This window comes from Pinus tabuliformis, chromosome Q (assembly GCF_031772625.1).
Source record: "Pinus tabuliformis cultivar Carrire ecotype Pingquan chromosome Q, CPIR1, whole genome shotgun sequence".
Classification (NCBI taxonomy): Eukaryota; Viridiplantae; Streptophyta; class Pinopsida; order Pinales; family Pinaceae; genus Pinus; species Pinus tabuliformis.
In genome coordinates, this window is record NC_142296.1 from 698,708,367 (window position 1) to 698,727,676 (window position 19,310).

A 19,310-nucleotide genomic window follows, 5' to 3' on the forward strand; every position below is an offset into this window, starting at 1 on the left:
CAAGTTCAAACCCTTCTTCCATCACATAATAACTTTTGTGTTATTGCTTTGAGGGCTTCTGAGATTAGTACTGTGTATAGTTTTCTTCCAGAGTTCTCGCATCCATAATTGTTTGAATCGACGTTTCGAGCCATCCACTGTGGCTCATAATTTAACCTTATCAATACATATTAGCTAGAATCGAACTCTTTAAATATGGATTTATGACCCAATTAGCCATATAACTAGAGAAGCTATATAAAGTAAATGACTGGTAAATATAGATAGCCATCAATCCATAACAGTATGTCCCTCCATACTTTCGTCCTTACTATGGTTATGGCACTCTTCCTTTACTGTGACTGCTTGTCTGTGGAATAATGTTTGATGGCATGTAAAATAATGTGTATTACCATTCTTGATGAGGGTGAAAGATTGAGATCTGTAGCAACTTCTTTCAAAGGTATTGATCATTGCTATCTTGGATGTATTAACAACCTCTTCTTGTAAATGTTCAATACACCTCTTTTCTGTCAATCCATTATTTTTAAAGACGACTGGCTTCAAAACAACATATTCATGGTTCACAAGGCTTGTGACTATGACATAATTGGAAGATGTCGCTATGGACTTTGATACTTGTTTCCTCCCAAGTCCCTAGAGGAAAGACATACCGAAATATTGAGACCTCAACAACTCTATTCCTCAAACTCTGTGTTGCATATTCTATTCCATGGTCCAAATCTTCCATTGCATCCTAGGAATCCTTGGGGTAATCCAATTCAAGTGATGAACAACCACAGCCCTCACCAGAGTTAAGTTTCACTGAGATTATGAATGATTTTGCTCTGAGAGTCTCTCTTATCAGTAAAAGGGGTTGCTCCTTTAGTACAATGATTTTCAGATCGGGTCTTATCTTTAGTACAACGATTTTCAGAGCAGGTCTTATCTGGAAATCTAATCTCCATAGCTTCGAGAAAATGTAATTGTGCCTTAATTCCATGCACACCCGAAATTATGAGTTTCCACTATTGCCCTTTTTTCTCTTTTTAGTTTACTATAAACTATACAGACATGATCCACTCAGATAAATGAAGTTATTTTCAAATTTAAAAATTTCATAACACTAGCAATGACCTGGAGGTTGATAATCACAAGCTTGCCACCAGCTCAAAGTAATTTCAAGGGTAATTTGCAATATAGTTCCCAAGCATATGACAAGAACTACCATTGTTCAATGCTTCTCTGCAGGATTTCTCACTTTTGGAGGCAATGCACCCTCATTCTGTTGTATCGAGTGAAGTGAACAAAGTTCTTTCTATAAATCAATTACTCCAGAAGACTTGGAATATAACGATATCCATGAGGATACAAATATTATATATTAAAATGTGTGAATAAGAATGAGAATGAATATACAATGAGAACGAGAGGCTTGCTTATATATCAGGCAAGTGTCTCTTCATGAAGAGTCATGCCTCATTTAGACATGCCTCTTCAGCCTAATTACTAGCTTAACTAATTATTATTTATGATTATTATCATTTACATTATTTATATATATTTTATTCGTTACATTGCCTTCTTCCTCAAAAAGCCTTGTCCTCAAATCTTCTTGATGAAAAAAAGCTTGATCTCTTTTTCAGTTTCGAATGTCTTTCTCTCTCGGAATAGTCATCCTTGTCGATACAAGTTGATATGATCTTCTTAGTGACAAACAAAATTGTCGCACTGAGAAGGGATCAGACCATCCAAGATTAATCTTCTGTACAATATTTTGATCATTGGAATTTTGTAACGACTTGTTAGCATAAGACTGGATTGAGGTTACATCACTATTATATGGAACATCAGTTTGTTGTTTCTGGTTTAAATGGTCCTGATACGTAGCTTGGTTGATTTGTCTACTCTCGTGATTCGGAAGCCGATATAAAGTTTTTAGATTTTCTTCTGGTGAAGATGTTGTAGAGTTGGTTATGAAACGTTCACTGGGGATGTTCATTGGCTGAATTGCGACATCTAAGTGTGTCGTTTCTTTAACTGACTTGTCTTCTTGAGTTCTCATATTCACTCAATCGGTATTTTTTGTTTTGTCATCAACTCGAATTCCTACATTTGATGCTTCTTTCTCGATAAGTTATTGTACCTTGTTTTCTAATGACTTCTTATCCTTCTTAAGTTTCTTAATTTGCGACAGTAATTTTTCGCTATGGTTTTTAAATTGAGAAACTTCTTCATTTTTTTCAACATTGATTTTGTCAATTTCTTTTTGCATATTTTGTAATATCTTTTTACCTTCTTGAGACATTACTTTTGAAATATTTGAGATATCTTTTGGTGTTACTAAATTTGGTTTTAGTGTAAAATCTTGGAGCATTATTTTCTTCTTCTTGTAAGAAAATGTTAAAAACTTCTTCTATGTATTTAGAATAAAGGAACCTAGAGTTCCCATCCAAGGTAAACCCAAAACAATGTCACTATCGTTTAACCATAAGGTTTTCATGGTGAATTGTGAGGTAAAAGTATAATCTCCAATATTTAGATGTAGATTGCTTATGTTGTATTGTTTATCACATATCCCAGAATAATTTGTTTCAATTATATTTGATTCAGGAATCACCAATTGGTTAGCACATTCATGACTAACATAATTATTTTCTTCAGCAAGACTGATAGAGATTATGATATCTCTTCCGGGGAGTGATCCTTTGACTTTAAATAATGTATCAACTCTTTTACTAAAGGTTCTAGGAAACCTTTCATTACTAGTCTCCATTTTTGCCTTGATGTTTTTACGTAAACAATATGTCAACTGGATCTATTTTTATTATAAAATATCACTTATTTCTTCTATATATATTTTTCAAATATTCTCCTTTAATGTGGATTGTTAAAACTTGAATACCCTTTTATTAAAAAAATACTTCTTTATATTGTTTCCCTCTATATATGTCTGTATTTCTTTATATTAAGACCCATTTTCAAAATAACTTTATTATCTTATAATAATAATAGTTTCACTTCTTTTTTTAATAATAAATTGGGCATTTTTTATATACTTAATTACTTCCTTGATAAATTTGTAATGTCACCCCACTTAATAAATATAAAGGTCACGTCTTCTTTTCATATGACACAGTCACGATGTTAAAATACCATGGGCTATTACCATGATTTGTTTTTAAAACTTCCGTTAAAATGTTCTCCACGTAAAAAGTAAAATGTATTCCTTTTTTTTTTTTCTGTTTTTTAAACTTTTTAAAATACCATGGGTTGTTTCTAAAACCACAGGATTCTCCACGTAAAATGTTTTAAATATACTTGGTATGAGATTTTGTATCCGTTTTGTTTTTTCTTTTACTCTTTTTCTTCTTATTTTTTTAATTTATTTACTTATATTTTTTTTTGCTTAATTTTTTTTTATGGCCAAAGGTCAACTAGCGAATTAGAGACCCTCCAACTAGCGAATTTTCTTTTAATTTTATTTTTAATGGCCAAAGGCCTAGAAAAACGGAGAAAAGGAGAAACTCTCAAATTCCGAGCAAAATGCATCACAGTTGACGGATTTCGATAGCCAAGGACCTGGATCAGAGAACAAGCTCTGTGCACCGGTTAAGCAACCTAGAGGACCCAATTGCTCTGATACCAAATGAAGCGAACAAAGTTCCTTCTATAAATCAATTACTCCAGAAGACTTGGAATATAACGATATCCATGATGATACAAATATTATATATTAAAATGTGTGAATAAGAATGAGAATGAATATACAATGAGAATGAGAGGCTTGCTTATATATCAGGGAAGTGTCTCTTCATGAAAAGTCATGTCTCATTTAGACATGCCTCTTCAGCCTAATTACTAGCTTAACTAATTATTATTTATGATTATTATCATTTACATTATTTATATATATTTTATTCGTTACATCGAGATGCTGATTAAGAACTCCAGAACATTGGTTCTTGCATAATTGTATGGTCTTGGCCGGAAAATCCATATGAAAACATAGTCACACCTAGATATTTGGAATACTGTGTCTGGACTCTGAAACCATTTGCAACAAGATATCTGTATGCTCAATCTTACTCCCATTTAGCCACTCTTTTCCTTACCTCCAACACTAAAATATCCTTCAACATGTCAGGTGTGTGAACTAACTGCTGTTTAGAGGAAAACATAGAAATGGACCTTTTGCATGGAATGAACATGTTTGAAAATAGGCCAGGCTATAATGCTTGAAACTACATGACAGAACCCTCAACATAACCATAGCATAATGAATATTCAAGAGCAGAACATCCATGTCCATACCTTTTATTGGGCCTGCAATAAGTAGCTTAGCCAATCAGATTTCATCAACCGTTACAGGCCTAAACTAGTGTTGGGAATTTTCTGTTTAATTCCAAAACAAAAGTTGAACTGAACAGAGAATGATGCTCTGTTTTAACCACAGAATCTTAACACAGGGAAGCTAAAAGTGATTGTTGAAGAAGAACAAAGGTTTTTCACACACATAAAAAACTAACGTGTATTCATTTATAAACTGCTATTACAAAAACATCTTCCTCTCTCAGAGGGATTACAACCAGGAACGATTTAGTTTCACACAAGAAAAATTACTCTGTCTCAGCTGTATATTTTCACACTGCTATGTGTAAACAAAAATCTTACATTTACTGCTGTAAAGAAAAAAAATTCTTTTACATATGCTGCTACGCATTACATTTCATACATTTCATATTAACCAACAACCAAAACTATCTCTGCACTGCTGTGCATTACAAAGAGAGAAAATATCATTTACACTGCTGTGTATTTTTCATTAAAAAAAAACTTCTGTCTCTGCTGAAAAATCAACACACTGCTGTGTGAACATTACACATTACATTCGCACTGCTATGCGTATTCCTTTTGTTTCAACAAAAATTACCCCCGCGTTGTTGCGCATTCTCTTTTTGTTTTCAACGAACAACGCAAACAAAAACTCACACTGCTACATATATCGTATTACATTGCATATTCTATTTTTTAACAAAAATGACCATACGTTTTTAATTTTGCCATACTCCCGTACATAATAAAAAAACAATAAAATTAAAATTTTACCTACAATCTACGACCATAGTAAATTCATTAATTATTTTACTGGCAAACTGTCAGTCAAACAAAATTCATTTCACTTCACGCAATGTGGTGCAGGCCTGTACGCAACTTTGGTTTCAATCGACGGACATCAACCTTGATTTCAATCGGACGGCTATCGCTCGCTCAATCCACACGAACTTTATGCTCCGATGAAAACCACTTTTGCAAAACTGTTGTGCACGTGTCAGCTGCTGGGTGTTATCGCTACCGATTGAGAAAATACCACCAACTTGTGAAAAGCGGTGCGATAAATACAAGCTGTTTTCTGGAATTAATGACGCGGCAGGGGAAATTATAATTTCAACACTCCCCTTTAATTTCAACTGCTGGCTTATCAGTCATACCCAGAGATTTCCTCAAAAATTCAAAACTTTTCTATCCCAATGGCTTGGTCAGAATTTCTACAACCTGCTCCTGAGTTCTGCAATGTTGTAAAACAATTTCTCCATTATTCACCAATTCCCTGATGTAGTGAAACTTTGTGTCAATGTGTTTCATTCTCTTATGAAACACAACATTCTTGGATAATACAATAGCTGAGTTATTGTCACAAAAAATCACAGTTCCTTTTGCTTGCTCTTGGCATAAACTCCTTAACATTCTTCTCATCCAAACTGCTTGACATGTTGCTGCTGTAGCTGCCACATATTCTGCCTCTGCTATAGACAATGCTACAATAGGTTGTTTTTTAGAAGCCCATGAAATGGCTCCTGAACTCATGTGAAACACATAACCGGATGTGCTTTTCCGATCATCTACACTTCTAGCCCAATCACTATCAGTGTATCCAATTAAATCTGAACATTCTGAAGTAGTATATAAAATGCCAAACCTTTTAGTACCTTTAACATACCTCAGAATCCTTTTTGCTGCCTGCCAATGTGCTTCTTTTGGCCTTTCCATGAATCTGGAAATTAAACTAACAGCATACATTATATCCGGCTTAGTTGCAGTCAAATACATGAGGCTGCCAACTATGCTCTTATACAAACTAGGATCAAAATCCTTGCTGCTGTCCTCTTTGCTGAGTTTTAATCCCATCACTGTGGGAGTGATTGCTGCCTTGCTCTCTTGCATATTAAATCTTTTCAACACTTCATTAACATATTTCGCCTGTGAGATAAAAATCTCATTTCCATTTTGTTCTACTTCTATTCCTAAGAAGTATCTCAGCAAACCCATGTCACTCATTTCAAATTATTCTTTCATGACTATTTTGAAATTTTCAATTAGATAATCATCATTACCTGTGAAAATAACATCATCAACATATAACACAACAATTAGTATTTTACCATCCTTTTCTTTGATGTAGAGGGTGGGTTCTCCCTCACACTTTGAAAACTCATTTTCTAGTAGATAGGAATCTATCCTACTGTACCACACTCTTGGTGCTTGCTTCAGCCCATAAAGAGCTTTCTTCAATCTGCACACTTTGTGCTCTTGGCCTTTCTTTTCATAGCCTGGAGGTTGTTCAATGTAAACCTCTTCCATTAACACTCCATTTAGGAATGCTGACTTCACGTCCATTTGGTAAACTTTCCACTTGTTTTGTGCTGCTATGGACAACACTGCTCTCACAGTTTCCATTCTAGCAACCGGTGCGAAATTTTCCTCATAGTCTCTCCCATACTGCTGCTTGTATCCTTTGACAACTAGTCTTGCCTTGTGTCTTTCTATTTTGCCTTCAGCATTACTCTTGGTCTTGTAGACCCATTTGACTCCAATGACTTCTTTTCCTTTTGGTAGTTCAACTAAATCCCATGTCTTGTTTCTTCTATGGCATTAATCTCCTCATCCATAACTTCTATCCATTTCCTATCCTTAATTGCTTCTTCGAAATGAACAGGGTCATCAACATGAAAATATAAAGCAAACAAAGAATTCATACCTTCATTTGTTGCCTCTTGTTCATAAATGTCACTTAATTTTCTGAACTTCTTACCTCTTTCATTTGATGTACAAGTGCTTGAAGAAGCACTTGAATTTCCTCCTTGTGATGTGCTTGGAGAAGCACTTTCATTTCTTCTCAAGGGTGTCCCTTGCTGTCCTTGTGTTGGTGCTGCTGTTTGGGGATGTATTTCAGCCATGTCCTCATTATCTTCATCATGAGACATAGAGTTTTTAACATTCACAGTTTTCTCTATGCTTCCATCCCAAGCTTCCTCCTCAATGAACTGAACATCTCTACTCACAATGAGCTTCTTGGTGGATGGGTTATATAACCTATAAGCTTTGGATTCTTCACTGTATCCAATGAAAATACATTTCTCCCCTTTGCTATCCAACTTCTTCCTTAGCTGATCTGGAATGTGTGCATAAGCCACACATCCAAAAACTTTCATGTGGGTGACTCCTTGCTTTGTCCCACTCCATGCTTCTTCCGACACTTTGTTCATGACTACTTTTGTAGGGAATCTATTCAAAATGTACGCTGCATAATGTACAACTTCTGCTCAATAATCATTTGGCAAATGCTTTGCCTTTAGCATACTCCTCGCCATATCCATGATTGTCCTATTCTTTCTTTCGGCAACTCCATTTTGCTGCGGAGTGTACCTAGTGGTAAAATGCTTATGAATTCCATTTTCTCTACAAAAACATAGAAATTCTTTGGAGATATACTCACCTCCTCTATCAGTTCTTAAAACTTTGATATGCAGCCCGCTTTGGTTTTCTACAAGTGCTTTGAAATTGCAGAATCTTTCAAACACTTCACTTTTGTTCTTCAGGAAATAAACCCAAGTTTTTCTAGTAAAATCATCAATGAATGTTAGTATGTAGTGGCTGCCTGCAAGTGATGGAGTTTGCATCAGTCCACATAAATCTGAGTGGACAATCTCTAAGGGTGCCTTTGCCCTTATGCTTTTCCCAGATGGAAAACTTTCTCTGTGTTGTTTCCCCAAGATACAACCTTCACAAAGGTTGTCTGGTTTCTCTATCAATGGTAATCCTCTTACCATTCTTTTTCTATACAACAAGTTAAGACCTCCAAAGTTGAGATGTCCAAATCTCAAGTGCCACAACCAATTTTCATCTTTTGGTTCGCTTTGGAAAGCCTCTTTAGTCACTGCTTCTATTACTTCTTTATTTTTCAAATCTGCCTTCATCCTGAGAGGGAACATATTGTTCCTTGTCATCTTCACTTCAGCAATACATCGTTTGCTGGGTGCTCTATCCATGATGGTGCATACATCATTCACAAAGAAAACATTGTGACCCTTTTGAACAAGCTGTCCAATACTTAAGAGATTACATTTCATTCCAGGAACATAATAAACATCTGCTATGGTTTTCTTTTCACCTTTCTTTGTTAAGACATTTACTTCTCCTTTTCCCATAACATAAACTTTATTATCAGTCCCAAGTGTGACTTGTGACTTCACACTCTGATCTAACATGGAAAACAGGGCTATGTTTCCTGTCATATGGTTGCTGCAACCGGAGTCTAGAAACCATATATCTTCACTCTTTTCTTCAGCCATATTACAAGCTAAAAACAAATTATTTTGGCTGATATTTTCTCTGGTGAAATTTGCACTAGATCTATTATTCATATCATGCTGCTTCTTCCTACATTCATTTGCATAATGCCCATATTTTTTACAATAATGACATTGGACATTGGATTTATCATACCTTTGTCCTTGAGCATGATGTTGTCCACTTTGTTGACTGCTTCCTTGGCCTTGGTTCTGATTTGGATTGCTGCCTTTTCCTTGAGCATTTGCTGGACTGTTTCTTCCACCTCTGTTTTAGCTTCTGCCTCCTCCTCTCTTGTTTCCTCTGCCTTGACCTCTTCCTCTTCCAAAGGACACCTGGGTCTTAAAGGCATGTTCTAGAGATGAGTTTTCATTTCTACTCAATCTCTGCTCATGTGTTATCAGTGATGCATGTAGTTCATCAACTGAGAAGTTTGTGAGATCCTTTGTCTCTTCTATGGTGGTGACAATCACATCGAACTTTGAGGGTAGGACCCTCAATAGTTTCTCCAAAATTATCCTTTCTTCAAGAATCTCTCCATGATACCTTATCTGTGTGACTAGACCAATCACATGTGTGAAGAATGAGTCAATATTACCTGACTCCTTCATGCAAAGATTCTAAAAATCTCTCCTCAGCAATTGTAGTTTTGTTGTCTTCACTTTCTCCATGCCTTGATAGGTTGTCTTGAGGGTTTTCCATGCTTCTTTGGATGTCTTGGCTGCTGCTATCCTTGGAAACACACTCTCATGCACTGCTTGATACAAAAAGCAGAGGGCTTTGAATCCTTCTTCTTATAGCTCTTCAATAGATCTTTCTCTGCCTGAGTTAATCTATTAAACTCATCTTCATCTGCTGGTTCTTCAAAAACATCTTCAACAAATTCCCATAAGTCTTGGGAAGCAAATAAAGCTCTCATAGTTATTGCCCAATAGTCATAGTTTTTCCTATTAAACTGTGGGAGCTGAGTATTAAACATACCCACGCTAGTGCTGGCTCCAGCCATTCTTGCACTCTTCAAAATACTTGACTGTGTATTAAAATAACTGACTGTCTTCAACAGCAACACAGAAAACTAACTTGAAAAATACCTTGACTGAGTCTTCACTCTGCTGGAGAAGCTGCTGCAGCAAGAAATCCTTCCTTCAACTTCTTTGACACCTTCAAAGAGCCTGGACAAGCTCCGATACCATGTTGTGAATTCTCTGTTTAATTCCAAAACAAAAGCTGAACTGAACAGAGAATGATGCTCTGTTTTAACCACATGATCTTAACACAGGGAAGCTAAAATTGATTGTTGAAGAAGAACAGAGTTTTTCACACACATAAAAAACTAACTTGTATTCATTTATAAACTGCTATTACAAAAACATCTTCCTCTCTCAGAGGGATTACAACCAAGAATAATTCAGTTCCACACAAGAAAAATTACTCTGTCTCAGCTGTATATTTTCACACTGCTGTGTGTAAACAAAAATCTTACATTTACTGCTGTAAAGAAAAAAATTCTTTTACATATGCTGTTGCGCATTACATTTCATATTAACCAACAACCAAAACTATCTCTGCACTGTTGTGCATTACAAAGAGAGAAAATTACATTTACACTGTTGTGTATTTTTCATTAAAAAAAAACTTCTGTCTCTGCTGAAAAATCAACACACTGCTGTGTGAACATTACACATTACATTCGCACTGTTGTGCGTATTCCTTTTGTTTCAACAAAAATTACCCTCGCGCTACTGCGCATTCTCTTTTTGTTTTCAACGAACAACACAAACAAAAATTCACACTGCTGCATATATCGTATTACATTGCATATTCTATTTTTTAACAAAAATGACCATACGTTTTTAATTTTGCCATACTCCCGTACATAATAAAAAAAAATAAAATTAAAATTTTACCTACAATCTACGACCATAGTAAATTCATTAATTATTTTACTGGCAAATTGTCGATCAAACAAAATTCATTTCACTTCACGCAATGTGGTGCAGGCCTGTATGCAACTTTGGTTTCAATCGACGGACATCAACCTTGATTTCAATCGGACGGCTATCGCTCGCTCAATCCACACGAACTTTATGCTCCGATGAAAACCTCTTTTGCAAAACTGTTGTGCACGTGTCAGTTGTTGGGTGTTATCGCTGCCGATTGAGAAAATACCACCAACTTGTGAAAATCGGTGCGATAAAGACAAGCGGTTTTCTGGAATTAATAACACGGCAGGGGAAATTATAATTTCAACAACTAGTGCTGGAAGATAAACCTCAATCAATCTAGAACTGATTCCTTTACTGCTGTCACAAAAAGTCTGAAAATAGTAGCATCATTTTTTTCCATCAAAATAATACTTTCTTTAAATAGGGTCCTAGCATGCCTTGTATAAACCTCAAAATGGACCTGTATTTTGAGGGGTGACAATAAGCACAAAAGTACAACAAAAAACAAGCCCAAGGTATTGACGATGTTATTCACTCGATTAAGAATTTCAAATTCACAACCAAGGAATGAGTCAATGCACCAAACTCAATATCTAGTATCTCTTACCCTTCATTTTGTATGAGGCCTATTACCATGTATATTACAAAAGCTCAAATCCACAAGGCACAATTCAAAGGAAAACTATTAAGACAGTCACCACTATCATCTCAGTATGGGCAACTATTGAAACTGTCACCACTATCATCTCAGTAACCTATCCTATTCATTTTAGGCCAGCTATCATCCAGCTCATGTGAGGAATACCTAGTAGGATTACTAAGACCTAACAATGAGCACAAAGTGACACTAAGAGTAGCCTTAGTAAAATAGAGTTTTGGAGTTTTTAGGGTTTTAAAATAGGTGATGGAAGAAAGTAGAGATCAGTGACAAATCCAACAAGAGAAATGGAGTCAAGGTGAATCAAATGGCTTACCAGATCAAAATCAAAACCTCTTACGAATTGGTCTATTTCATTCAAAGATTAAAACCTAAAAGGAAAAGTAATCTTTCATGTTATCAAGATTAACAATGGATATCAAGGTTCAACAAAAAGAAATTCTCAAAAGAATAAACTTCACCAACGAGATCAACTATGGTTTGATAAACTTTGTATTTTTGCTAGGGATCCAAAGGAAAACATAGCTAGGCACCAAATATTCACCAAACCGACAAAGGAAGAGGGAAGTGTCTACCCCAAAAGCTGCCTTTGGAAATGTAAACTGCCCTGGGAACCATGAAAATGCCTAGGAACTTGAATGAATCCAAAGACTGATTAACCAATATGTCATCAAATCTTCTAGCCCATCATAATATGGAAACAAATGAGTCCTTCAAACATCCAAAGCTCTTAGTGATGAAAATCGCTAAGGTAATGAGAAAATTCACTAGGATTACTCCCATGCAAAGTAATGGTTAACAACTAGCTCGAACTTGGGGACATGTGCTCTTCTTGGGAGTGCATGAGAACCTCAGAATCTCGCCACGTACATGTGAATCCAGCAAAAAATACATCAAAATATGGCTTTTACAAAGCAAGGCACAAGCCCTCAATGCCTATGATATTTGCAATCAAATACTGCTCAAATATAGCTTATTCATACTACATTAGTGCTAAAAGGAGCTTATTCCTTTCCTATCCTACTGTAGCATGTCCAAGATGAGGCTACTAGGTGAAATTAGATATCAAATGTAGCCACTTTATCACTTCATTAATCCAATGGCCGTTTCCACTATGTTTGGTCAACGTCCAAAACAAGCACACATTAAAGTCTGAACGCTTGTATTTTGGAGTCTGTCACCGTTGGGCTGAACCTGAAACTGAGTACTAGCGAATGAAAGATGTGATGAAGTATATGTAAAAGTTGACATGGGCTATACACAAGTCCTCTATCCAAAAGTCTGAACAGGGCTGTGATAATGAGTGCCCAGCCATGAAACACCCTCTAGCCTTCTAGCACTTCTCTTTTGCTGATCCATAAGGGTGCACGATAGTGTTCAAATTGTTGTTGTTCCAACATACCTGGTAGGTCTGTATCAAAGCATGTAGTTGACAGGTATGCATCAATACTATTTGCTGTCCTGTCCACATGGTTTTTTCTGAAGGTCAATCCACTTTGCATAGAATTGTTGTTAACTGCCAAATGCTTTAAACAAAGGGAAGAAAACATTCAAATTTCTAGGTTGGCCCTACCAGTTTCTGTAGCATATGGAGAGCTCTTAAAAAACATTTCAAAGGCACAAATGTTGTCACTGCAGATCCTTGTATTGGTTGGAGTGAAACTGATTTCCTCCTTTAAAGCATGTAACAGAAACAGTGGGGAGGAGCGGGGATTCATTTACTGTATGTTTTCTAGCAATGTTGTTAAGGGCCAGACCTGTAACTTCATGTATGCTGTCACAAAAGACTGTTAGAAAGATGAGTATGAGGTCTTCAACTATCACACCATTCACCACCTCACCTGATCTACTGCTTACATCAAGGTAACCCCTGTCTGATACAACACTTAAATTTAAGATTTCAAGATATGCCTCGGCTTGGAAGTCAGTTTGCACAGGGATCTTAACACTGAGCTGCACTCCTTCAGAATTCTTTTTGTTTAATCAGGAGAGTGATGCTCTCAAGCAGCTCAATCGAACTATGTTAACTGATAGCTATTGTCTTGGCGTTAATATTCTCCAGTTGAGAATTGGTTTGGGAATTTCCTTGGCTTATCGTAAAATTCTCAACATTCTCAGTCAGCCCCTCAACAAGATGGTAGTGCATGCATTGCGAATCCAATCTCATTATTGCCTCATCCATACGGTGAGATGGATGACATGGTCTACTTGGGGCTATAGGATCCTTCAAAGATTGATTTCAAAGCGTTGGGCCAAGATTTTAGCTTTTGGTGTTGTATGACCTAAACAGAAATTCAAAAAGTTATCTGTCAGATGAATATCATAAGTTTATATGCTTCAGTGTGGGGAAGTGAATGATCCCGATGGCACACGCAATGCTTCAATGGCAAAGGTAATGCACGATGTAACTGTTGATTGCAATGCCTAGGGAATGTTGAAGCCCTCTCATAGCACATCCTGCATGAGTTGACTTCTACATATTCATGGCGATGCATTATACTTTGTTCCTTCATTCAGAATCATCCCACAATAATCACCTCCAGCACCTTGGAGGATCTCGGGCATTTCAGTACTTGTTTTGCCAGCCTCTTTCATGCATCTAGGGTAGTCCTCACACCGCAATTGTAAATTCTCCTGGACAATACTTGTCATTTATCTTTTGGCATAGTCTACAGGCTATGTTTGCTCCAAGAACTGGTGTAACTCTAAGCAAACCAGTGGTCGACCACTAGCATTTATATATTGATAAACTTTATAAGAGATCTTAATGCATGATTGACTAAACACATAGCCATAATTAAGACAATTTAACCGTTTGCAGCAGCGACACAACACATCATCCACTATAACTTTATTAAATGAAATAATACTTGGCGCATCTTCCTGTTCATCTGCTATTTTGGAATCCACGTCTCCTGGATCACTGTTCTGTTGTTGGGAAATGAAGGGATGAATGTTGTTCAAAACTGGAAAGATAATATTTCCTGGGATCTAGTTATCATAACTTTGAACAATGACATGGCTGCCTGGAACTGAACATTGCTCTTTGCGGCTGGGGGCTTCGTCAATTCTGTATTCACAACTTGCCGAACATGAACATCCATCGGCCATATCAATATAATCAAAATTTGTGTCTTCTAAGGGTCTACAATGAACGAAAAATACTTCCCTGGGGCCTGTACAATGTTCATGGGATGAACTTGGCATATAAAATGTCTTGTGCTTTTATTTATTGCAGTGATCGTAGTTATCATATACAATAAGGGCTTCAAAATCGACGACTAACCTGCCACCTCTTTCTTCAAATTAAGTACAAGGTCAAACTCGTCCTCATCTCCTTCATTGTCATCAGCAGGGTCGAAAATGGGAACACTATCAAAATGCACCTATAGAGTTTTATCACTGTTTGGGTCAAATTCCGAATGCAAGTCTGACTTGATATAATCATGAATTCGCATCACCCTGTCTTCATAAAAAATATCAATCTCAAGGAAGTGAGGAGAGGCGTTTCCCTCTCTGCACGTAGGGCTTCAACAAAATGAGCAAGCAAACTGTCTTCAGACTGATCATTGTAAGTCCAAGGGGAATGTTTTTAAAGTTTGCATTTCACCAAGTGAATATGCCACAATAAAAGACCTATCCTCATCCCTTCCAAGGTCATCATCATTATAGAAAATGGAAAGACCATCAAAATGCAAAATATGGGCCCTGTGACTTCCCTGTCACACTGGTTTTCTATCCACGGCGTTCTGAACAAGTATAAACATTTAGGGAAATGTTCAAATTTACTTATTCCACAGCAAAGATTATGGTCCTCTGCATCCAGGGCTCCATCATACCTGCTCTCTGACTTTGGGGTAGCAACAGTATCATCATAGGAATGGTGCATAAATCTTTCACTCTTTAGACTGACGGTACACCAATTTTTATCATCAATATCTATTATGTATCATGCAATACACTGGGGTCTATATCCTCAAGGGTCTATACAGAGACTTGGAAAAGGGGCCATTTGCTTCAGGAATACAGTTGTGTTTATGTATTCCACTAGCATAAGGTTTTTGAACTTCTAGAGTAGCAATGACATTGTTATCTGTTAAGTCCTTTTCGCTAGCAGCAGTACGGTCTGTAGTAGAGCTAGAAGTTGCCAAGGGTTGCCGACTGGACTCACAGTCTAGGTCAAAATCTGAATACAAGGTGTTAGACACCTAATCCTCCAGGGAAATTATGTAAATAGAAAAATTAGAATCGGAAAAGAGCCTGGAATGTGAATCTCAAGAGTCACCATTCTGATTGTATATAATAACATTCATCTTAATGAGTTACCATACGGCCATGACATGGTATCAGAGCTCAGGTCTCTAGGTTTAGGCATTCTGCATGCACCTTTGTAACTCCTCTTTGTTCGGGCTCTTCTATTCGTCAGATCTGCCATTCTGGCTAGCCTGGCAGCTCTGACGCTGACGCTTGCACTGGTCTGACAGTTTCATCAACAAAAATTAAATTCCTTCCTGTGACATGTTATTCATTGACTTGAACGTTTTTGTAGTGCTGCCTTCTCTGCCACACTGCCGATCAGTTCTGATCCCTGTTACTCTGATGTAACAATCGTTGAAACACCTCTGCGCCGCATTCGGCTTTTTCACCGGAGGTTTTCCTTTGCTACTTCAATTTTCCCGTGTCTGATACGATTTAGACGCCATTGAAGGGTTGTATAAACTAACCACGTTACATGGTGATTGTCTTCAATCAGAGATTCGATTCGCTCATGCAAGTCAGGGGACCGTAACACGTTTCCATAGTTGTCCCGCAAATCCGTAACTGAAACATTCGTCGGGAATTAAAGCTACCAGGTTCCAAAACTGTGGGAACTCCATTCAGATCAACCGGGTTTCCTTTCTCTCTCGTTGAAATCGCGTCTCCTGTCCCACCATTTAGAGCTAGGGTTTTTTTTTGAAATCTCGGCGAGCGAGATATCTTCTGGCGTCGTGGTGTCGAGACTTCACATATAAGTGTAAGTGTGAGAGCTGGCGTCATGGTGTGATAATGCTGAGAGCAGAGCTGGTAACGGAGAGCAGTCGTGCGAGCCGTGGAGTAGTGGTTCGAGTCGTGGTGTGAGTCGTGTGAGCCAAGCTACAAAACTACCTCGCTACGACCGTGTGTGAGCCAAGGGGAGTTTTAATTCACTCATTTTTTTTGTTTGAAGTCATTACTTATCAAGAGATATATTATAATTTTGAAGGATAGATTGTAATTAAAAAAAAAAATGGACCTGGATAAAGTTGTAGAATGGTACTTTGCTGAGAATCCCGCTATATTAGATTTTATTATTACATCATGTATTACCTATTATAGGATACAGTTTTTCAGTATATTACTTTGTTTCGCACTAAAAAAAATCAGTATATAACTTTGTTTTCCACTTAAAAAATAGGTTGATTATTTATAGTTTAATATTTGGAATTTATTTTTATTATTTAAATTTAAGGTTATTATTCAAATTTTATTATAAATTGTTTAGTAACTTTTATTTTTTTAATAAGTTGTTTAGTAAATTGTAAGTTATTTAGAATTTTAATTTAATAATAGTGAGATTGATATTAATGTTTGATTAAATTTTAAATATGTTTTAGATTGAAATAAATAAAATAATAATAATTCAAATTAATTATAATTATTTTTTTAAAAATTCTATATTAAAAGAATAATTAATTTAAATTATTGTTATTTTATTTATTTCAATCCAAAACATATTTAAAATTTGAATCAAACATTAATATCAACATCACCATTATTAAATTAAAATTTTTAATAATATACTTAATAAAATCATAATTAAATAAAATTAAATTTATACTAAAAATTAAATTAATTAAATTAATATATATCATAAATTCTATTAATTCTATCGAAAAGTGGATTAAAGACTAATATTATAGAAATTTTAAAATAATATTATGTCAACAGTTTCATATGGAAGACATGAATTGGCAAACAACACTAGAGGAGCTCACAGGTGCGGATCACTAGGAGCTCCTACAAGCAAATACGCTGCTTAGGCTTCACATTAAACTCCCATAATAAATAGATACACTTAGTTAGGGATAGCAAATCAAACCCCTGAATGATAGGAACTGAATGTCCAAGAAAAGCACAATCATAACTACGTAACAATAATTACCTAATCTCCATTAATTCTAACACTCACCCTTAATGGAGAAAGGGTTCTTAAACACACCTAATATGTCCCTAAACAAATCAAACTTCAGTCTTCCCAGAGGGTTAGTAAATATATCAGTCATATTATCACAAGAATTACAATATTCAACACAAATCTCTTTGGACTCCACCTTCTCTAGGACAAAATGAAATTGAGTGTTTATGTGCTTAGTGTTTTTATGAAACACGGGATTATAGGCCAGTTTGATGGAACTTTTATTATCGGAATTGATAACCGTAGCTTCTGTCTGTTCTTCTCCTGCATCTTGGAGAAGTTTATGCAACCAAACTGCCTCACATGTTGCTACACACATAGCTTGATATTCTGCTTCTGTTGAGGATAAGGCAATAGTATGCTGCTTCGTGCTGCACCAAGGGATGACCCCGGACCCAATGTTGAAGGTGTAACCTATAATTGATCTTCTATCATCTAAATTTCCTGCCTAATAAGAGTCTATATAGCCTGTCAAACTAACATCAAATGAATTAGAATACAAAATACCAAAGTCTGAAGTTCCTTGCAAATACCTCAACACTCCTTTTGCTGCAATCTAATGGTTCTCATGAGGTCGAGTCATGAACTGACTCAAAACACTCACTGCATAGGCTATATTTGGTCTCATTGTAGTCAATGTTGACACCTAATCCTCTGAGATTGGGTGAATTTGGAATGTGAACAGTCATCAGAAGATGAACTAAGCAGTCACATTCTTTGTATATAACAATAGCTACCTACTGAAATAAAGCGTATCAGTTTTCTGCCAAACTGGAGTTACTCCTGGCCTGACATGGTATCAGAGCCAGCTCCCTGTTTACCCTTTATGTCTTTGTAACTCCTCTGTCCTCTGTCCATAACACATCTGTCATAACGCTCTCTAGCGCACCAGCGCTGCCTCTGTCCATAATGCATCTGTCATAACGCTTCCTCCTCGTCTGAATAGTTCAGGGATGCGAAGTAACCACAAGCTGCGCATTTGCTACCCTCTGCGTTTATCTTCCAAAATCTCTTGACCACTGTCAGACCACCACAGCAGAGGCCCTTCTTCCTCTTCATCCAGCAAACGATCTGCAAGTAACTTGTCTTTTATTACCTGCCGCAACAGGTCGGCCTGCTCACTGTTAAGGTTTCTCTCCATGAAAATCTCTCGACTTAATCCCATTCTCCCGTTTTACTTTCACCCTTTCGGCTTTCTGGTTTAAGAATAAATATGGGATTAAGCCGAAAGTGGTAGAGACGGCTCTGTATGAAGAAGTTGTTTGATAATCTAATCAGAGGTCAAAGACAGAGGCCCTTCTTCCTCACCAACCGAATGGCACGATGGCTACTCACTGAATACGTTTATGCTGTTCTGCTCAATGAAATTATCTAAATCGCGGCTCAGGAGTGACGAACCTCAACCGCACTGGATTCTACCACTCTGACCTTCCAAACTTCTGCAAGCCCCTTCATCGCTTCTGTGACAAGGCCGCCATCTCCATCATTTTTCCATTCACCAGCTCTCTCCTTCTGGAAGGCTCTGCAGTTTTGGACGTTTTCTGGCTCTCCAAAAACTAGCTAGCCTGCTTTGTTGGTGTAAAATTTATTTATCTCCTTTTCTTCCCCGCGGGTATATAATGTTCTCCTTGGATTCGATGGCTTCATAGTTCAAGCTGTTGGCCTAGCGCGTTGCAAAATTTAACTCCATGCTATGACAACCAGCGTTGAGTTCTAGAGCGTTTATTTTTTCTTGTGTTGAAGGGGTCGTATTTCTATTGCGTTGGGGTATTGTATTGCTGCCTGTTGTAATATTTGAACGCTGACTGTTCTAATATTTGAACGTTGGTCATACATTTGAATGGTGACAACATTTGTAGCAGAATATTTGGTGAAGGCAGAA

General features: G+C 36.7%; 1 pseudogene; it reads right to left on the reverse strand.

Annotated features, from left to right (window-relative positions):
- Positions 1 to 270: 270 nt before the first annotated feature.
- On the reverse strand, positions 271 to 18,593 carry LOC149221462 (NAD-dependent protein deacetylase SRT1-like; annotated as a pseudogene).
- Positions 18,594 to 19,310: the final 717 nt, after the last annotated feature.